This window comes from Eurosta solidaginis, chromosome 1, assembly GCF_040869045.1.
Source record: "Eurosta solidaginis isolate ZX-2024a chromosome 1, ASM4086904v1, whole genome shotgun sequence".
Lineage (NCBI taxonomy): Eukaryota > Metazoa > Arthropoda > Insecta > Diptera > Tephritidae > Eurosta > Eurosta solidaginis.
The window spans coordinates 149,837,698-149,859,284 of NC_090319.1; the positions used below are offsets into that span (position 1 = coordinate 149,837,698).

Sequence of the window (21,587 nt, forward strand, 5' to 3'; positions counted from 1 at the left end):
TTTCATTCAACACATTTGTACATACAAAAACTTTTTGTAATAAACTACAAAATCTCACACGAGTCGAATATAACCAGGAACCTTAAAACTAAAACCCAAACCTGGAATCAACAACACTACTGGAATCACAACACATTTGGAATACAACCTGGCCTATTAGAGATTCAATTGATCCTGGCGGCCATAGAACTTTGAACCCAAAAAAAAAAAAAAATATTAAATGTGAGTTCGTGAAGCATTTGTATTATTTTAAGCTACTGTACACGGTTATAAATTTAATGACATACAAAAGTTCAGAGCTCATTGTATAGAGCGCCAGATCTCGATTAATCTGGTGTGTTAAGGGATTTGCAAACATACCTTGACTATAATTAAAAAGAAAAAGTTCTTGTACTACGTATTTTTGATATGAATCCTCACTCAGCACAGCCCGAGACATACAACAGCGTAATGATTTACAAGCAGTGTGCTTGCATTTTTATCAAGACGAATTAAGTCTGAGCGGTATTATACATTCGTAATCAAACAACTTCAGCCTACGATTGAAGTTCAACACCAATTGGATATGGAGCCAGTACTTTTATATGATAAGTTCTTTATTGATTTTGAAGAGCACCTACGGGCCTCTGTATAAATTGTCTGAACGTTTAAAAAAGTTAAATAAATAACCAAAAGGGGCACAGTTTAGAATTGTTCTCAATACAAGGCAAGAGGCGTTTGTACGCTTTAGCCACAGTTCACATTATCGGGTATGAAATAGTGAATATTAGCATTTATGGCAAAGTCTAATGCTTTTCATTGTAGGATTTCCCTGGGATATGCAATGTGTTCAAAGAGAAAGCAGAAAGGAACGCAACACTTCTACCACTTACCTGCTTGGATACCTTAGGATTGAAACTAAATTTAGGGCAATTTAATTAAAATTACACAAAACCAAAATCATTAAAGTTAAATCTTAAATGCACTACAATACTTGACGTTTTAAATCTTCATATGTTTTAAGATTTACTACATTCCCTAGCGAATCTTCAAACTCTTCTTCCTGATCAGCTATCCAACGTTCACTTTGCTTTGAAGCTAGCTCTTCCCAGCTGAAAAACGCAGATAAATCCAAATGAGCTCAAGTAAAGCGGATTCAGTCTCCTTAGATGTCCAATGTAAAACATAAACACAACTAGAATGTAAGTATAAATCAGGCCCTGTATTACGCCGTCAATCAGAGACAAAAGAAAGCATACAGGACGATAAAGGCACTCCTCGAAGGTTTTGAGGAGTTTTATCGATGCTGATGGTCCTTTGCCGAATACAAATCCGGTACGTTCCGGTAATAAAGCATAATTAAGGTACTAGGCCGACCATCTCGGGAAAGATTAGCATGAGCACATTAAACCTTATGGACCATACCGCCATATTATACTCGCAATGAGTTTTGAATTCGAAATCAAAAAAAGGTATGTAGCTGCCTACACAATTTTTTGTGATCGATATAGTATAAGAACTAATCATCATTATAAGGTCTGCTAGAGTAAAGAACACGCATTCATAAGAACAAAATGTGTTGAACATTTATAAAATTGTCGTTCGCTTGCAGTATCTGTAAGAAATGCATACAAGCATATTAAGCATACCTATATTAACACAGCTGCCAACTCATTGTGGATAAGTACACTATGTGCCAACTCATCAATCGGAATCTGATGTAAGTGTACGTATCTATTTTTATTAGTATAATGTCATTATTATACTTGTACTTACAGTTGAAAGAGAATGTATGGCGGTTTATTGATACGTACATAGAAAATCAGTTGGGAAAGGCGGCGGAAGCTATTAGTTACTCTGTACAAGAGAAAATTGCAGATGGTGATCTTATACTAACATTTAACTGGTGAGTCTAAGCATCTATCGCATATGCATATCGTTGGTGAAAGTAAAAAAGTTGCATATTATATTTAATACGGAGATAGCGACATAATCAGATAATCTATTTTGTGAATAAGAATTAATTGATGTCACGATTATTTTTTTATGGGACAAATTCCGTCAATATCGTTTCCTCGATTATTCGACTGTAGAACAATTAAAACTTAATTAGCAATTAACTCAATTGTCCAAATCGAGGAAAATGTGGGTGTGACGTTCAATCAGGATCTTCATTTAAGAGAGCATGCAACCGCAATTGTACCTAAAATCCAACAACCAAATACATACCACCCTCTGGGACTGGCAATAAGAAATGAAGAAGAATGAGAAAGAGATAGAATGAGAAGCGAAAAATACGAAAGGAGGAGTGAATACAAAGATTAGGAAAAAGTGTAGAGGGCGAGGGCAGAGTTAGACGGAAAAATGTATGCAGATAGGCCAAATTTAGGGCAGAACGTCTGCCGGGTCTGCTAGTAAGTTATAAGAATAACATTTAATCCATTACAGTTTAACTGCAGAATTCTGAAGTGCATAGGCGGAGATGTTGTTACTCTGGGAGTATGTGACCGTTGACTACGCCTGGGTTGGGGGAGGCTAGGAAGCAACTGCTGTTGTGGCCCTGGGACTGGACGTCCTTGGGTAAGCATTGGGGTAACCGGTGTATTTGGGTATGCGACCTGGCAACATGGCGCAATCAAACCCATCGGGGGATTGCCGTCGCGGAGACCAGAACATATAGGAAAGTGGCACGGTCCATGGCAGGAGCTGCATTGGGCGGATGTCGCAAACATATATATTCTGTGCTGGCAAACGGTGCAAAGGGAGGTAGGGACTAAGAGTCTGTTTCCCTGACCTACACAATCGCTGCCGGAAAAGAGGGGGAGAAGACGGTGTTCGGGCAGATGGTTCTATGTACCGGAGCGGATCGGGATTTTTCCCGACCAAGGACTGTCATTTCAGTGTGACCCCATCTAATTTGTTTCGTCCCTCCCACAAATTGTCATCCTCCCAGCAGCTCCTTGCAGCAGGACTGCTCCATATTCTCTTACTCCGGGAAGGCATCGAATCCAATACGGGTCCGTCTCCTGACCCCGGTCCTGAGAAATGGTTTTGCTGCATCTGCCGGAAAAGAATCTTTTTAGGACGGTCATATTCTGTTCATGGTTGCATCGGACAGGTTGTTCTGGGCTTGATCCCAAAACCCGACGCCCACGTAACTTTTATAAATCTTTTGTGGCTCCTTGCTGTTCACGCCCAAGGGCGTCCCGTAGCCTACGCCTACGACATCCGAATGATGAGCCAACACCGCCTAGGGGCTTAAGGAGTCATCTCCGTAAGCATTTAGAGGAAATACGGTACCTGAGCACCCAGCCGTATGAAGCAAAAAACACAAGCAGATCCTTGGTGAACTCCATAAACAGGCGTCGGACCTGTATGCCGGGAATTGCCCGGTGAATCCGGTACTTAACGAAAATTATCCAAAACTCGCGGAAGAGGAACGCATACTCCCCAGGGAAACGCGTGTCACTCTTGCTCAACTTCGTTCTGGATACTGTAACAGGTTAAACTCTTACCTATCCAGAATCAACCCCGACATACAAAATGTATGCCCCGCTTGCAATGTGTCCCCACATGACACCAACCATCTCTTCAATTGTAATGTGGAACCAACGCCTCTAACACCCCTTTCCTTATGGTCCACCCCTGTTGAAACGGCAAGTTTCCTTGGACTCCCGTTAGAGGATATTGATGACAATTTGTGATCGGTCGCGGCTATTGGGTGGGGCGAGCATTGCTACTTGTGGTGAACTTGTGGTGAACTTTTTTAAGTTGTCTTCTTTGACCTGGATTTCTTTCTGTTGTAGGAACATAGGACATTTTTTGTTGATAGCAGAATGATTGTTTGGTTCTAGATGTTGTGTGATGCAGTTAACGCAGGCATCATTATTTGTACATTGTTCTTCCATATCGTCGTTGAGATGATAGGTATTTGAGTATTTCTGACACATTTTTTGATTTTTGCATATAGATGCGATGTGGCCGAATCTGAGGCAATTTTTGCATTTCAGTGGCAAAGGGATGTATGGTCGGATATTTACTATTTCATATCCGATTCGTAGTGTTGTTGGCAAGGTAGTCGTCCCGAAGGTAACTATTATTAGACCCGTTTCGATGAGATCAGTGGTCACTTTCTTTAAAATTTTTTTATTCGATAACATTTTGTGTTTTTAGCTCGGATAGGATGAGTTCTTCTGTCAAGCTTCTAAGGTCGTTGCAGTAGATAACACTTCTGGACTGATTGCAAATTGTTTTTGGTTTTGATCAAAATTTTACCGCTTCTTGTTTTTTTTGCACTCCTCGACTTCGCTACCATATGTGGCGTCGATCGCTTTTTTGATTAAGAATGGTGATGTATTTGTTAGTGTTTGGCCGGTGTCTGTTCTTGTCACGATCAAGTATATGGGGACATTGTGGGTGAAATTAGACGTCTTGCTATTGTCCCATTTTAACATAGGCATGTTGGTATTATTTTTGCCTCTATCCGGAGGTTCACCCATGGTTTGGATGTTAAATATTTTTAATAAACGGCGTGTAATAGTTCGTTCAATAAATATTTGAACCCCTCTTTCCCTAGGCTTTTAAGCATCGGCATGGCTATGCCGTCTGGGCCCACTGCTTTGGATGGTTTAGCATGACCGATGGCATCCTCAACCTCTTTGGCGGTGACGGTAATTGGTGACGCGCTGAACTTATGTCTATGTGCGTGTCTATTTTTGTCGACCGTAGAATGCATTATATATTGTCGGCAGAAAGCGCTCGCGAATTTTCTCGCATCCGACAGCACTTTATCGCCAAAGGCGATGGAAGCTTTGCCATTGTGCTAAGACGGATTCGATAGGGACGTTGCGGTGGACCAAAGTTTACCTACACCAGAAGAGAGGTTACACCCGCTTAGGTGCTCCTCCCATGTCGCCCGCTTCTGTTCATCCACAAGCAATTTGCGGCCTATGCCGGGAAGTGGGGACGAATTTTGGGAATTCTACCGGCGGGAATGAAATGAGCCGAGGCGGATTCAATGACCTTACGGAAAGCACGCTCACCTTGGCGGGTATTAGTTGGGTTAGGGAGGGCAGCAAAGCGGTTGTCTGTAAAGGATTTGTATTCGTCCCACTTTCCTTTTTTAAAGTTAATGAAGGTGCGTTTTCTGCGACGATGAACTCGGCGGAAGGCTCGAGCGAAATAAGTATAGGCAGGTGGTCTGATGCCAATGTTACCATCGGCTGCCAGCTGACGCAATTTACGAGTTCTGCGCTCACGATTGAAATATCCGGCGAACTGTGACAGCTTCCTACCATACATGGGGTCGTTTCCGTCTATTGTGCAGAACGTCGTTTCTTCTATTTGATCCGCTAACATCTCATCCCTAGTGTCCACCCGCAAGTTTGAATGCCATAGATCGTGATGGGCATTGAAATCGCCTAAGATAATGCGATTGTTTCCAGTGAGTACGGCGCTGATATCAGGGTGGTATCCACTGGGGCAACAGGTGACAGGAGGGATGAAGATGTTGATGATTTCTAGGTTTGCATCGCCCGACCGGACAGATAATCCTTGACGTTCTAAGACACTGTCCCTGCGGTCGATGTCGGGATCAAATATATGATATTGCACAGTGTGGTGTATGATAAACGCGAGGCCACCTCCATTTCCGCTCTCGCGATCTTTTCTGTGGAAATTATACGCAGAACAGGTCTGCAATGTAGATCTTACTGTGAGTTTAGTCTCTTGAATCGCAGCAATGCGGATGTTGTGCAGCTTCATGAAGTCCACTATCTCCGTGATCTTCCCAGTTAATCCATTACAGTATAAATGAAGAATTCTGAAGTGCATAGGGGGAGACGTCGTCACTCTGGGGGTAAGTGACGGGTGACTACGCCTGGGTCTGTTTCCCTGACCTACACAATTGCTGGCGAAAAGAGGGGGGAAGAAGACGGGGGCAGGGGATGATGCTAGGCATTGCTCCCGATTCTACTACGGTGATTGTAGGTATGGATTGGAGCAGCCGTGTGAGTTCGTGGCGCCGTGGGGCGCGAGTAACAGCGGTTACTTGTTGTGGCTTGCTAGGCTGCGGGACTGCTGGAAGGTAGCGGGGGGCGCTAAGGCGCAGACTACGGGACGTCCTAGGACGTGAACAGCAAGGAGCCACAAAAGATTTATAGAAGTTACGTGGACGTCTGGTTTTGGGGTCTAGCCCAGAACAACCTGTCCGATGCAACCATCGCTTACACGAGACACACTGACAAGAGTATGACCGTGTAGGTGTCACACCCATTTTGCCAAGTTTTTTCTAAAGTTATATTTTGCGTCAATAGACCAATACAATTACCATGTTTCGTTCCTTTTTTCGTATTTGGTATATAATTATGGCATTTTTTTCATTTTTCGTAATTTTCGATATCGAAAAAGTGGGTGTGGTCATAGTCGGATTTCGGCCATTTTTTACACCAATACAAAGTGAGTTCAGATAAGTACGTGAACTGAGTTTAGTAAAGATATATCGATTTTTGCTCAAGTTATCGTGTTAAAGGCCGAGCGGAAGGACAGACGGTCGACTGTGTATAAAAACTGGGCGTAGCTTCAACCGATTTCGCCCTTTTTCACAGAGAACAGTTATCGTCCTAGGAGCTAAGCCTCTACCAAATTTCACAATGATTGGTTAATTTTTGTTCGACTTATGGCATTAAAAGCATCCTAGACAAATTAAATGAAAAAGGGCGGAGCCACGCCCATTTTGAAATTTTCTTTTATTTTTGTATTTTGTTGCACCATATCATTACTGGAGTTGAATTTTGGCATAATTTACTTATATGCTGTAAAGATATTAACTTCTCTTTTAAAATTTGAATTTAAAAAATTTTTTTGTTAAAAAGTGGGCGTGGTCGTTCTCCGATTTTTGTAATTTTTATTAAGCAGACATAAAGTAATAAGAGTAACGTTCCTGCCAAACTTCATCATGATATCTTCAACGACTGCCAACGACTGTCCAAAATTTTTCTAGTTTTCTATTCTGCGTCATAAGCTCAACTCACCTACCAAGTTTCATCGCTTAATGCGTATTTGGTAATGAATTATCGCACTTTTTCGATTTTTCGAAATTTTCGATATCGAAAAAGTGGGCGTGGTTATTGTCCGATATCGTTCATTTTAAATAGCGATCTGAGATGAGTGCCCAGGAACCTACATACCAAATTTCATCAAGATAACTCAAAATTTACTCAAGTTGTCGTGTTAACGGACAGACGGACGGACGGACGGACATGGCTCAATCGAATTTTTTTTCGATACTGATGATTTTGATATATGGAAGTCTATATCTATCTCGATTCCTTTATACCTGCACAACAAACCGTTATGCAATCAAAGTTAATATACTCTGTGAGCTCTGCTCAACTGAGTATAAAAAGTGGAGCAACTTACCTTTGCTACATTTCTTCAGCAATCAATTCGTTTTATTTGAATATTTTTTTTAAATATGAAAATTTGTTTAAATTTGAACTCATTTCTTTATCATTTTTTTTAAATCACCCCTGAAACATTTTCGAAGCGCTCATAATTATGAGTCCGACAAGAGTCCGAAATTGTAGACCAAGGGTGACGTTTTTTGGAACGATTTTCCTTCATTCTTTGTCAAATAAGGGAAAATCACCGTGTAGGAAAATGAACCTAGGGTAATCCTGGAATGAGTTTGTATGACATGGGTATCAAATGAAAGGAGTAGGAGTGGACGTCTTTTCAAGATGTTACCATAAAGTTGGACCAGGGTGACCCACAACATCATCTGTCAGGTACCGCTAATTTATTTATATATTTTTACGAATATTAGCAAAATTAAGGAGTGCTGCCATCTCTAAGCCGATGCTAAGCAGTGACGTGAATTCACATCCATAGATCAATCATTATGTATCTACATAAACGAAACAATAATTCCGTCTACACATATGTACCATGTACGTATACGAGCAGCGGAGAGTCAATGCACAAACACATGCATATATCTGAGATACTCCTATAAGTATGCAATGAGAAAAACTATAAAATTTTGCAATTGTAGTTACAGCTGAGTAGTTCGAGAGCTGCTGGACTAGTAGATTCTGGAAGCGCCTAGAAGATGTATAAAATTGTGCAATTGTAGTTACAGCTGAGAAGTATGAGAGCTGCTGGACTAGTAGATTCTGGAAGCGCCTAGAAGATGCGTAGGTTGAAATCAAAGAGTATAAAAGGCGACAATTGTAGAGGCGCTGGAATTCAGTTTGATTTGAGTTGTCAAGCAGTTTCGAATAAGACGCTATCGAGCGAGCAAGAGCAGTATTATTTTGAATAGTAGAGTTTCATTTCAGCTATCAATCAGTTTGGTTATTAAGCAAGCTATTCGTTGCACAGTTTGAGTGTTATTGCGAAGTACTTTAATAAAGGCCATTTTGCATTATTACAAATTGGAGTTATTTATTCAACAGTTTAGTGATTCGAACTTAGCAGAGGACTGCAAATAAGAGGATTTGCAAGAAAATTCGTTACAATTAGTGTCAGAAGAGGAATTGTTGAATAAATTCTAGAGGACAACAAGGACATGGCAAAGTTCGGTGAATTGAAGATCCAGCAACTAAAGAAGGAGTTGGAGAGCCGTGGATTGAATACAAGCGGCGTTAAACTTGAACTTCAGGCACGGCTACGAGAGGCAATGGAAGCAGAAGGAATTGATGTGGAAGAGTATGTCTTTCATCTTGATGGCGAGGAGACAACAAAAATTTAAGAGAAAAACGAAACATCGCAGACGGTTACCAGCACAGACTTGAACATGATATTGGCTGCAATATCTGCACAAACATCGACAGTAGCATCAATGTCGTCGCAAATATCAGAAATGTCATCACAAATGGCATCACAATTGGAATCGCAGGAGACACGCATAGCATCGAAGATTGAAGCACAAGAAACGCGTATGTCAGAAATGTCGACACAGATTACATCCAATATGGCATCCCAACTGGAATCGCAGGAGACACGCATAACATCCAAGATGGAAGAACAAGAGGAGCGCTTATCATTGCAGGTGGCACAAATGTCTTCACAGTTAGAAGCACAGGAAGCAAGGGTAACATTAAAGCACATAATCGCCCAGCTGTTTCAGCAAGCAATCCGAAGGTAAATACACCATCCTTTGACGGTTCTGTTCCTTTCCAGGTCTTCAAGCTACAGTTTGAGAAGACCGCAGCAGTGAACAACTGGAATGCGGAAGATAAAGTTGCTGCACTGTTCGTGGCATTGAAGGGGCCAGCAGCCGAAATCCTACAGACGATTCCCGAAGGAGAGCGGAACAACTACGAAACATTGATGAGCGCTTTAGAGAGACGTTATGGAAGCGAGCATAGAAAACAGATATACCAAATGGAGTTGCTGAACCACTTCTAGAGGCCTGGTGAAACATTGCAAGAGTTTGCGTCGGATAGTGAAAGGCTAGCACATTTAGCGAATGCGGACGCACCCGTGGAGTACACTGAAAGGGTAAAAATTCAGAGCTTTATAAATGGCATACGGGACGTCGAAACAAAGCGAGCTACATACGCAAACCCAAAGCCAACATTCGCAGAAACGATGTCACAAACTCTGATTCAGGAAACAGCGCCGCTTCTGTGTAAGCCAGTTTTCAAAGCACGCCGTGTGGAAGTAGAAAGGCCAGAGTGGGTAGACGCAATATTGGAGGCGCTGAAAGGATCGCAAAAGCGGAGTGAAAAAGTAACCAAATGTTTCAAATGCGGGAAGTCCGGTCACATTGCACGTCATTGGGATCTTGGTCCAAATAGTTGCAACATAGGGGGTGGCCGTAAACGCAAAGCTGGAGGAAATGAGCAAGAGCGTGTCGGATGTAAAGAACGAAAACTTGCCCCGGCTATTGAATGTCCTGTGATATCTGTGTCGCAAATTGGAAGGAAATCAAGCAGTCTTACCGTCAGAGGGAATGTGGATGGCAAGGAGCTTGTACTGACTGTAGATACGAGCGTATCTCATTCCTTTATCCGATATGACTTGGTCAACAGGAGAGTAAAACCGTTACCTGGAGCGAGATTGCGTACGGTCACTGGCGAGTATAATCAAGTCAGGGGAGAAGTGATCTGTGAAGTCTTAATTGGGAAGGTCATGGTTTTACACAAATTCGTTGTGGCGGAGATTATTGATGAAGTTATATTGGGAGTGGATTTCTTGGTTGACCATGACATCAAGATCGATATGCAGAGAAGGGTGATGCATTATGAGAACCAAGATGTGCCACTTAACTTCAGTTCGGAAAACGGGTTCAGCAGTAAGCGAGTGCTGGTGGAGCAGATTCGACAGAGACCACAAAAGTCAAGGAAAATAGATCGAGCAAAGGTTGATGGATCGAATGGGCCAAATAAAGCGAAATCAAAAGTACCTGCGAGAAAAACACTGGCATTGACAAACCCTTATGGACGCACTAAAACGACTGAAAGAATTTTCCAGAAAGAATGCAAGGGTGGTTTCAAGCCAGCACGTACTACTGTTGTGAAACGTTAAGACGATACTGATGATGCAAAGTCAGTCCGTCAAGATCAAGCTCTTCGAAGTAGTTCTTCATTGGCCAAGCAACAGAGTGCGAGGGAACGATCCAGGATAATGAGTAGAAAGATGAAATACAGGTACGACAAGGAAAATAATTTGGAAGGTTTCCGGGAGGGAGATGTGGTACTGCTATACAACCCTCACCGGCGGAAAGGTGTTCCATCCAAATATCGGTGCAGTTGGGAAGGCCCGTACAGAGTTGTGAAGACGATCAGTGATGTCGTTTACCGCATACAAACCATTGGTAAACCAAGAACCAAAATGAAAGTGGTCCATTTGGAAAGGCTGGCAACGTTTAGATCGGGAGATTTGTCTCTTCGGGACGATCAGACTTAGGTGGAGGGCAGTGTTACGAATATTAGCAAAACTAAGGAGTGCTGCCATCTCTAAGCCGATGCTAAGCAGTGACGTGAATTCACATCCATAGATCAATCATTATGTATCTACACAAACGAAATAATTATTCCGTCTACACATATGTACCATGTACGGATACGAGCAGCGGAGAGTCAATGCACAAACACATGCATATATCTGAGATACTCCTATAAGTATGCAATGAGAAAAACTATAAAATTGTGCAATTGTAGTTACAGCTGAGAAGTTTGAGAGCTGCTGGACTAGTAGATTCTGGAAGCGCCTAGAAGATGTATAAAATTGTGCAATTGTAGTTACAGCTGAGAAGTTTGAGAGCTGCTGGACTAGTAGATTCTGGAAGCGCCTAGAAAATGCGAAGGTTGAAATCAAAGAGTATAAAAGGCGACAATTGTAGAGGCGCTGGAATTCAGTTTGATTTGAGTTGTCAAGCAGTTTCGACTAAGACGCTATCTAGCGAGCAAGAGCAGTATTATTTTGAATAGTAAGGTTTCATTTGAGCTATCAATCAGTTTGGTTATTAAGCAAGCTATTCGTTGCACAGTTTGAGTGTTATTGTGAAGTACTTTAATAAAGGCCATTTTGCATTATTACAAATTGGAGTTATTTATTCAACAGTTTAGTGATTCGAACTTAGCAGAGGATTGCAAATAAAAGGATTTGCAAGAAAATTCGTTACAATATGTAATACCACGAACAGCATTCCTGCCATGATCCAAGGGCTCTTGATTTCGCCTTGAAGTACTTTTTAATTTTTTTCTACTTAATATGGTAGGTGTCACACGCATTTTACAAAATTTTTTCTAAAGTTATATTTTTTGTCAAAAAACCAATACAATCACCACGATTTATCCCTTTTTTCGTATTTGGTATAGAATAATGGCAATTTTTTTCATTTTTCGAAACTTTCGATATCGAAATAGTGGGCGTGGTCATAGTCGGATTTCGCCCATTTTTAATACCAAGATAAAGTGAGTTCAGATAACTACGTGAACTAAGTTTAGTAAAGATATATCAATTTTTGCTTAAGTTATCGTGATAGCGGCCTAGCTTAAGGACAGACCGTCGACTGTGTGTAAAAGCTGAGCGTGGCTCCAACCGATTTCGCCCATTTTCACATAAAACAGTTATCGTCTTAGAAGCTATGCCCTTACCAAATTTCACAAGGATTGGTAAATTTTTGTTCGACTTATGGCTTATTAATTGAAAAAGGGCGGAGCCACGCCCATTTTGAAATTTTCTTTTATTTTTGTATTTTGTTGCACCATATCTTTACTGAAATTTAAAGTTGACATAATTTATTTATATACTGTAAAAATATTAAATTTTTTTGTTAAAATTTTAATTTATTTATTTATTTATTTAAGTCTACAGTACCAAATACCTTACAGACTAGAACAATATATTTAGATAAATCCAAAACAGAGAAGTAAATATTATATAGAATAATACAAAACACAAGTTTTTTACTAACAAATTGCATTAAGTGTTTTTACAAAGTGTGATTTTGAGGAAGCAAAGTCAACATGGTTTGTGATTGAAAATAAAGCATTCATTTCACGCAATGCCCGAGCAATAGGCGCAATACTCGCATATTTTGTTTTAAAATTTTCTAAATAAAAGGGGAACATTGTACGCAAATTTCTTCGCGGAACATTAAAACTAATTCGATCAAGTAAAACTGGACAGTCAATTACGCCATTAATAACGTTAAACACGAACCCAAGTGAAAGAACTTTCCGTCGCTTTTCCAAAGAATCCAAATTAATTGGCATACGTCGAGCACCATACGAGGAAGCTGGATCTTCAAACCGAAGGGAACGTAATGCGTGTTTCAGAAAAACTTTTTGCACACGCTCGATCCTATTGATCGAAAACTGATCATATGGTCGCCAAATGGAGACTGCATACTCCAAGTGTGACCGGACAAGCGACGAAAAGAGTTGTTTATGGGTGTAAGGGTCGGCAAATTGAGACGAGTTGCGACGAATGAAACCCAAAAGAGAATATGATTTTGAATTTATACCATTTAAATGACTGTTGAAATTAAACTTTGCATCAAACACAGCTCTTAAATACTTAAATTCTGTAACGGATTGTAGTACACCAGCACCAATAGCATACGATGTACTCAGATTGTACTGACGCCTGGAAGAAGATAAATGGAAACATTTTTTAATATTTAAAGAGAGGCGCGATTTCACACACCATGTATAAAGATTGTCGAGATCCTTCTGTAAGTTCATCGCGTCTACTAAGTTTCTAACATTACAAAAAATTTTTAAATCGTCTGCATAAAGCAAAAACTCTGCATGTAAGAAACAATCACTTATGTCGTTAATAAATAGTATAAATATGAGTGGTCCTAAAATACTACCTTGAGGGATCTCCGAAGAGGCAACAAATTAGTTAGAAGGCACACCATCAATCTCTATTCATTAGATATGAATGGATCCACAATAAGAAAGATGAGTGAAATCCTATGTAGGCCAATTTACTAAGTAAAATTTTGTGCGAGACTTTATCGAAAGCCTTAGAAAAATCTGTATAAATACAGTCAACTTGGAATCCAGAAGAAAATGAAGAAGTGCAGAATTCAGTGAACACAGCTAAATTAGAAACTGTTGACCGACCTGACACAAACCCATGTTGATTTGGGTTTATCAAAGTCCTAACAGCAAAATAGATTTTTTCTTTACTAGGTATTCAAAAAGTTTTGAGATACATGAGAACTTCGCTATCGGCCTATAGTTGCGAACATCACTTTTACTCCCATTTTTGAAAAACGGCGTTATGGTAGTCAGTTTTCAATCATTTAGGAATGTACGTGCGGATAGGGATTTATTAAAAATGATGACGAGTGGACTAACTAATGCTGAACAACTTTTAAATAAAATAGCTGAGAAACCATGGACATCTGTTTTAGAAGAAGGCTTAAGGTATGCTAAACCATCAATAACATCCTTTGATGAGATCTCCAAGTTCCCAAAATTCAAGAATGACGGGATATCAGCAGTAAAATCAGGGGGCACCCCGTCATCAGTCACATAGTTTGACTTAAAAAAGTCTGCAAATAGGTTTGCAGCCTCAACTTGGGTACTAGCATAATTATTATCATATACAACCGATGTAGGTATACTTGAGCAAGCTTTTTTCGATTTAACAAAATTCCGAAACATTTTTGGATTAGTTTTAATGTTACGCTCAGTGTCATTAATATACCTTTTATAAAGCTTTTTATCTAAAGATTTAAATTTTTTTTGAAAATGCTGATATTTTACAAAACATGCGCATTTATGAGATATTTTATACTTTTTAAGATACTTATATTTAAGATTTTTCAAGCTTTTTAAACGCAAGTTGTACCAAGGAGATTTATAAACAGTCCTCCTTTTTAAAGGAATATTATTTAGAAAAAAGTCATTCTAATTACTTTAAATTTAGAGAAGCAACTTTGAATATCTAGATCCGAAAGTAACTCAGCCCAATTGAATTCACTGAGAGGGTTATTCAAACTCGGATAGTCATAAGATGCAAACTTAAACGCAACCGCATCAGTATGGTTTAAGGGTAGAAATTCATAGAAAGTTAGCTTAATGTCTAATGGAGCATGATGAACACCTTCATCGGATATTGGAGAAATGCATTTTGATAAAGAGTAATTTATGTTATCAGTAATAAATATGAGATCTAAAAATCGATTAAGTTGATTGAATATGCTATTAGGGGGACTCATGAAAGCATATAAACTTATAAGGTGTAAAATTATATCCATTTACACACGCTGTTTTATGAACGCACCTAGTAATACTCTTGATAAACTTGGTTGTTTATCAGCTGTATTATTGCCAAACAAATTTTTTTTGATTGTTATACAAATTAAAAAATGCCAAGATTAAGTGAAAAATCAAAACTAAAACGCCTTTACTTGCTGATATCGGAGATTTCTGAAGGAAATGCCTGCTGTAATGTCTGCAAGGTTGCATTCCTTTGAGATTATCGCGTTTACACAATGAAATGTGCGCGTAAATTTATACAAATTGTGTAAATGATTTTTCATACAAAATTTGACAGCTGGTTTACGCACTAGATAAATTTATAAGTTTACATACTTTATAAGGCATTTATACGGTTACATGAGTCCCCTGATTAATTTGCTTAAGATTTATACTTAGAAAGCTATCAACCACATAAGATTCATTTAGAGTAACAATATTATTAGCTGTAAGACCTGAATTAGCAGAATGACTGCTCCAATTAATATTACTTAAGTTAAAATCACCTAAGACACATAAGTAATTATCTCGCAAATGGCCTACAGCCAGAGAAATAACATTATCCACATGAGCCTTATATAAAGTCGTATCACTATTTGGCGGGATATATGAAGCAATGACATACAAACAGCCAAACGTCTTAGAACCTCTGATACAAACACAAAGTTGGTCCAGCAACTAGTCATCATTAATAAGCGTGTAAGAAAATGCACGATACTTTCTTCTGACAGCAATAAGAACGCCACCTCCTCTCATACAGCCAGTTTTAACAGCATCACGATCCTTTCGAAAGACATCATATAAACTCGGATCAAAAAACTCACTATCATAGAAATCAGAATTTAGCCATGTTCCTACCAAAACAACAACATCAAAGGCCTCTTCGGTGCTAAAATGAAGTATAATTTCTGATTTAGTCCTCAGCCCGGAGACATTCTGATAATATATTTTCAGACCACTATTACAATCAGACGAAGAGCTAGTGTTTAGGGTCACATTCGATTTGATTGCGCCGTTTCCCTTTGAAAAAAAATAAACGGGTTTAGGTTAACATTTGCTAGCCAAAGAGATGAAATTGACACGTCTACGTTTATTTGCTGGGTTATATTTTTTGATAAGAGCATAACAATGGATCAAATTAATATTGATATCTGTGTGTTTGGCAACATAGTTTTTTATGTCATCCGCAGTAACTTTATGTCCAAAAGACGACAAATGCACCCATCTGTTGCGAACAGAAACCGACAATTCAGTGTTATCACTTGAACCAGGCATGCTTAACCAACGAAACGATATCATTTCGTTACTGCTGTTAACAATGCAGCTAAAAACAAGAACAAAAACAATAATTTGCCTAGCAAATCTAAAAACAATGATGCTAGTAGCACTGCTGTTAACGATGCAGCTAAAAACAATAATTTGCCTAGCAAATCTAAAAACAATGATGCTAGTAGCACTGCTGTTAACAATAGTGATGCGGATGTTAATAATCTAATTGTTACGCGATCTAAAACAAAGGTCGCTTACAGTGATGGCTTGCCCTTAATTTCACATGCTGCTTCTTGCATAGTTGCTGTTAATGCTATTAATCCGGCGACTGATGTCAGTGTTACCGATTTTGTTGCTGCATCTGTCAGGCATGCATGTTGATATACAGAAGTCTATATCTATCTCGATTAGTTTATGTCGTTACGGGGTACCGTTATGCGAACAAAATTAATATACTCTGTGAGCTCTGCTCAGCTGAGTATAAAAAACTAACTAGAATTTATAATAACAATTTTAGTGACCACTGAGCTAGAATTAAAGTCATGCAACGTTGCATTGGCAACTAGTGAATATTTGAAAAGTCGGAAAAAATTAAACCGAAATATGAGTTAATCGGGGATTGCCCGTATTACTTTTAAATGTATGAAAACATTTATTTCATGCAATTTTTAATTTTATAATTTATTTAATAATTTGGGAAAAATTGAAACAACGTGACATCAGGACGGACAAGGCGGCAGCTGTTTGGATTATACCTTGTAAATCTCTTCAAAGACTCTTTTCCCGGGAGTGGGATTCAAACCCGCACTCCTACGATAGATGAAATGGTTACAAATGCATTCAGATACGTCATGCCTTAGTTGTTGTAAAGTTTTTCCCAATTGCCTCCTTTTGCATATATTAATCTTCTACACATCTCATACTTCGTATGTAATTATGTGTTGAAGTTATGCATGTTTGTAAGGCGGTTTCAGAGAAACTTGGTATTGTTGCTGATTTTGTTCTATTTATAGAACTACAACGAATTAACCAAATGTTGTCTGTTTGTATGAGTTAATCGGTGATTGCCCGTATTGCTTTTAAATGTATGAAAACATTTATTTCAAGCAATTTTTAATTTTATAATTTATTTAATAATTTGGGAAAAATTTAAACAACGTGACATCAGGACGGACAAGGCGATAGCTGTTTCGATTATACCTTGTAAATCTCTTCAAAGCCGTTTCTCCCGGGAGTGGGACTCGAAACCGCACTCCTACGATAGTTGAAATGGTAACAAACGCATTCAGCTACGTCACGTGATATGTAGAAGATTAATATATGCAAAAGAAGGCAATTGGGAAAAAGTGTACAACATCTAAGGCATGACGTAGGTGAATACGTTTGTAACAATTTCAACTATCGTAGGAGTGCGGGTTCGAATCCCCCTCCCGGGAGAAGAGGCTTTGAAGAGATTTACAAGGTATAATCGAAACAACTGTCGCCTTGTCCGTGCTGATGTCACGTTGTTTAAATTTTTTCCCAAATTATTAAATAAACCGACATAATTTTTGGTCGAAAAACAGTTTTACAAAAAAATATAAGGCGCGATAACCTCTGAAGAGATTTTAGGCCGAGCTTCTATTCCAATTTGCGTCGTGCTCTTGTTAGTTTTCCCTACAAATTGACGGGACAAGACTTACTTGTTTTATGCCGACTCCGAACGGCATCTGCAAGGCAGTTGTTTTCACTGATAGAATTTCATGGCAGAAATTTACTCGGACTCACGTGTGACTATATCACGGCCGTTGACTTACAAAAACAGTATTTTTCAAAGAAAATAAGCTGATGAGGGTACACGTTAGTTTATTGGAAATCAGCTCATAGCTTCTGGGGCTTTGAACGTCACGAAAACATTTTTTGCGAAAATAACATGGAAATTGGGGACATCCATCCTAAACAAATTTAGGGAATAATTTTTGTAAAAATTGGCATTCTTTGGAAGTATTTTCTTGCTCTCATACAAGAATGTTCACAGTGTGGCAGACTATTTTAAAAATATATCGAATTTAACCTCAACATTTTTTATTTCGAAATAAAGTATATTTGTTAGTTCATATTAAAAATAAACGAATGAATATTCATCTTATATCTATAAAAAATACAGTATGTGTAGAATAATTATTGTTGAGCAAAGCGCACACAGTACGAGCATATTAATTTTGTTCGCCTAACCATACCCCGACGCGACATAAACTAATCAATATTAATATAGACAGAAAAAAAGTTAATCCATTAAGCCATGCGGGTCCATTTGTCCTTCCGTCCATCTCACCGTAAACACGATAACTTGAGTAAACTTTGAGGTACCTTAATCAACTTGGTATGCAGGTTCGATGCCCTTTATCTGCCATCGTTTTTTACAACGAACGTAAACCACGCCTCCTTTTCATATAGATATGCTTAATTTTGGAAAACACTAAAAAGCGATTTTTCAGTTATTAATGCCCCTATTAAACAAGCTTCATATAAACATACATCGCGACAAAATTCGGAACGGGTACATTCCTTATTATGGGAATTATTACCGTTTAAAATTTATGAAATTGGTTAAGGTACTCTACATAAAATATCTTTAAAAGAGGCGTAAAGTCCATAATAGACAGTATCTATATGAAAAATAACGTAGATCTATGCTATTTTGCTTCCGAAATACATTTTTAATAAGAAACTGGACACTGGCACAGTGCAAACGTGCTTAGTTTGTCCGTCCCTTATACCAGATTATAAGCATCTCGTTTTAAAGCTTTCAAAACTGACGTCGATTCCCCAATCCCATAAGATGTAATGTATGTACTATCGGACTATAAAGAAATGAAAATGGTAGTAATCCGGTTAACAAAAAAAAAACCGCATAAGAAATTATGCACAACTTGCCAATCTGTTAAACCATGGATATAACATATATATTTACATACAGTTGGTTGCTTAAAACTATTTATCAAAATACGGTCGCACGATCGCATGCCTCCCATGCTTTGTATATTCTATAAGGAAAGCGACCACGCAGCCCACATCAATAACAGCAGCAACACTTTTATTAAAGATTAAAGCTTTTATTCTCTCTAATTTCAGCAATGCTGACGTAACCACGGGCGAAATCACCGCTGAAGCAAGGCGGAGAGGTGTTGGCGTGATCATCGGTACCGATGCTAATGCCCATCATAGCATCTGGGGAAGCCCGGATACCAACTCTAGAGGTGAGTCCTTATTTATTTCTATTGTAGACGAAGGGCTTTTGTAGACGAGGGGCTTTGTATATGTAATAGGGGGAATGACCCGAATTTTATTACTGCAGTAAGGGAGGAGGTCATGGACCTCATCCTGGTTAGTAGAGAACTGGAAGGTTGGATATCTGGCTGGAAGGTTCTCAACGAGCACTCCTTCTCTGATCACCGATATATTCAGTTCTCGGTGAACGAAGAACGTCCCGGTAAAATATCTTTTAGGAACCCTAAAATTATTAACTGGGACTTGTATTGTAGGAAGCTGGGAGAGCTGTTGCCTGCAGCACCTACCGTTAGTTCGGACCTGTCCGAATCTAAGATAGACGTTCTTGTGGAAAACTTCACCTCATCAAGCAATAGCGCCTTTCAAATGTCCTGTCCATTAGAAACTTACAGGGGGAAGGGTAGGTCGCCCTGGTGTTTGGAATCTCTTGACGACCTAAGACCATCCAGTCGGCCCAGTCGGTCTTCAATAGAGCCAAGAGGAGTAAATTACCCTCGGACTGGGAGCTCTATAAGGTGAGCCTGGGGATTTATAAATATGAAATAAGGATAGCCAAGCGAGATTCATGGCGAAGCTTCTGCGAAAACGTAGAAGGCTGCAATGTATCCAAGAGGCTTAGAAAAATACTCTCTAGGAATCCCGCTCCTCTAGGATATCTGTGAGATGATGGTGGGGACTGGTCGATGAGTAGCGAGGAGTCCCTAACTTTACTGGACAATCAGTTGCGCAGGGATCTTCGCCTGCATGATCGGCGGTCGTGGGCCATGCAGAAGTGCCTGCCCTTCCAATACGGGAAAGTCAAATAACCTGGGCTATAGGGTCGTTCAAGCCCTATAAGTCTCCGGGCCCGGATGGAATCATTCCTGCGCAATTTCAAAAGTCTTTGGGGATTTTCTGCCGCTGGCTGGCCATCATCTACACTAACTGCCTCAGGCTTAACTATATCCCGAAGTCTTGGCACACTTATCTTCATTCCGAAGGCCGGCAGAAGCTCTTATGTATCACCTAAGGATTTCAGGCCAATCAGTCTCTCGTCGTTTCTTCTTAAGACGTTTGAGCGGTTGATTGACCTGTACCTACGGGAAAGGATACATCGGGGGTTACTGTCGGCTTCACAGCATGCGTACTGCAAGAGCAGATCGACGGAAACGGCTCTCCATTCGATTGTAAAGCAAATATAGGGGTCCCTGGAATACAAAGTATGCTCTGGTTGCCTTTCTAGACATCTAGGGAGCTTTTAACAATGTCTTACCGGGGCAATAGAAAGAGCTCTGGTGGGTTTAGGAGTCGAGGCGGCTCTGGTTGAATTTACTAGCAAACTTCTATGCGGCAGAATTGTCGCAGCGGAGTGGGGAGGGGCCATAATTAAGAGGTAGGTGTACAGGGGCACGCCACAGAGGGGTGTCATATCTCCTCTGCTCTGAGTTGTGGTAGTCAACGAGCTTCTTGTGGAGCTGGAAGCCAATGGTTGTCGGGTGGTTGCCTATGCAAATGACCTCGCTATCCTAGTCAGAGGCAAATACTACGGTTAGGGAATTTAACATCCACTCTGATAGGCAAGCGGTTATCAAGGCCTTGAGCTCAATTACAGTGCGATCGAGGGTGGTCTGGGAGTGCTGACCTCGCTTGCGATTGCATTGAATTATTTTACAATTAAGATTATCTGGGTCGCGGGCCATAGTGATATCACGGTTAACTTTCAAGCGAATCTCTTGGCCCGAAACGGTACATCTGAACCGGATGAAGATGGCTGTAGGGATTTCGATATTCCGCTGGCAACCTGTGGATTGCTCCTCCATACCGGGCCTCGAGTCAGCTCAGCAAACATTGGGCGGACACCACGTCTTGCAGGGTAGCAAGATCTTTCTGGCCGAAAGTGGATGGCAGGAGGTCTGCTGTAATAATTGGGTTCACTAAGGCTCATCTATCAATGGTCATTGGGGTTTGGACAGGGCACTGTCCCATGGGTATCCATGCGGTACATCTCAATATTCTGTAAATTCCATCCTTCTGCAGCTGTATGGAGGATGATGAGGTGGAATCACCAAATCACTTTATGCTTCATTGCCCAGCTTTTGCCAGAACTAGGCGAAAGTACTTCGGTCGCGACTCACTTGGATCTCCTGAAGATTTATCCAAAGTTGAGATCGGTATCATTCGTAGCTTTATCGTTGCTACCCAACGATTTTCTAAGTAGTTAGATCTAAGTCAACGTTATTTTTAGTGTATGTGGTATCACAACGGACCTTCGTGTTGTCCAAGTGAGTCATCCTTATCAGGACCGTAAGGCAGTCCTTTAAGGCATATAAACGATTTTAATTACAAAGTAAATAATTTTAA

General features: G+C 39.9%; 1 long non-coding RNA gene across 2 annotated transcripts; it reads left to right on the forward strand.

Moving 5' to 3' along the window:
- The first annotated feature begins 219 nt into the window (after positions 1 to 219).
- Positions 220 to 1,887, forward strand: LOC137238923 (uncharacterized). 2 transcript variants are annotated; one of them, XR_010949246.1, is made up of 4 exons: positions 220 to 749; positions 805 to 1,451; positions 1,516 to 1,699; positions 1,758 to 1,887. It is a non-coding gene; the product is annotated as an uncharacterized lncRNA (long non-coding RNA). The 2 variants fall into 2 exon arrangements; XR_010949247.1 differs by having other exon boundaries at positions 1,516 to 1,705; positions 1,758 to 1,871.
- Positions 1,888 to 21,587: the final 19,700 nt, after the last annotated feature.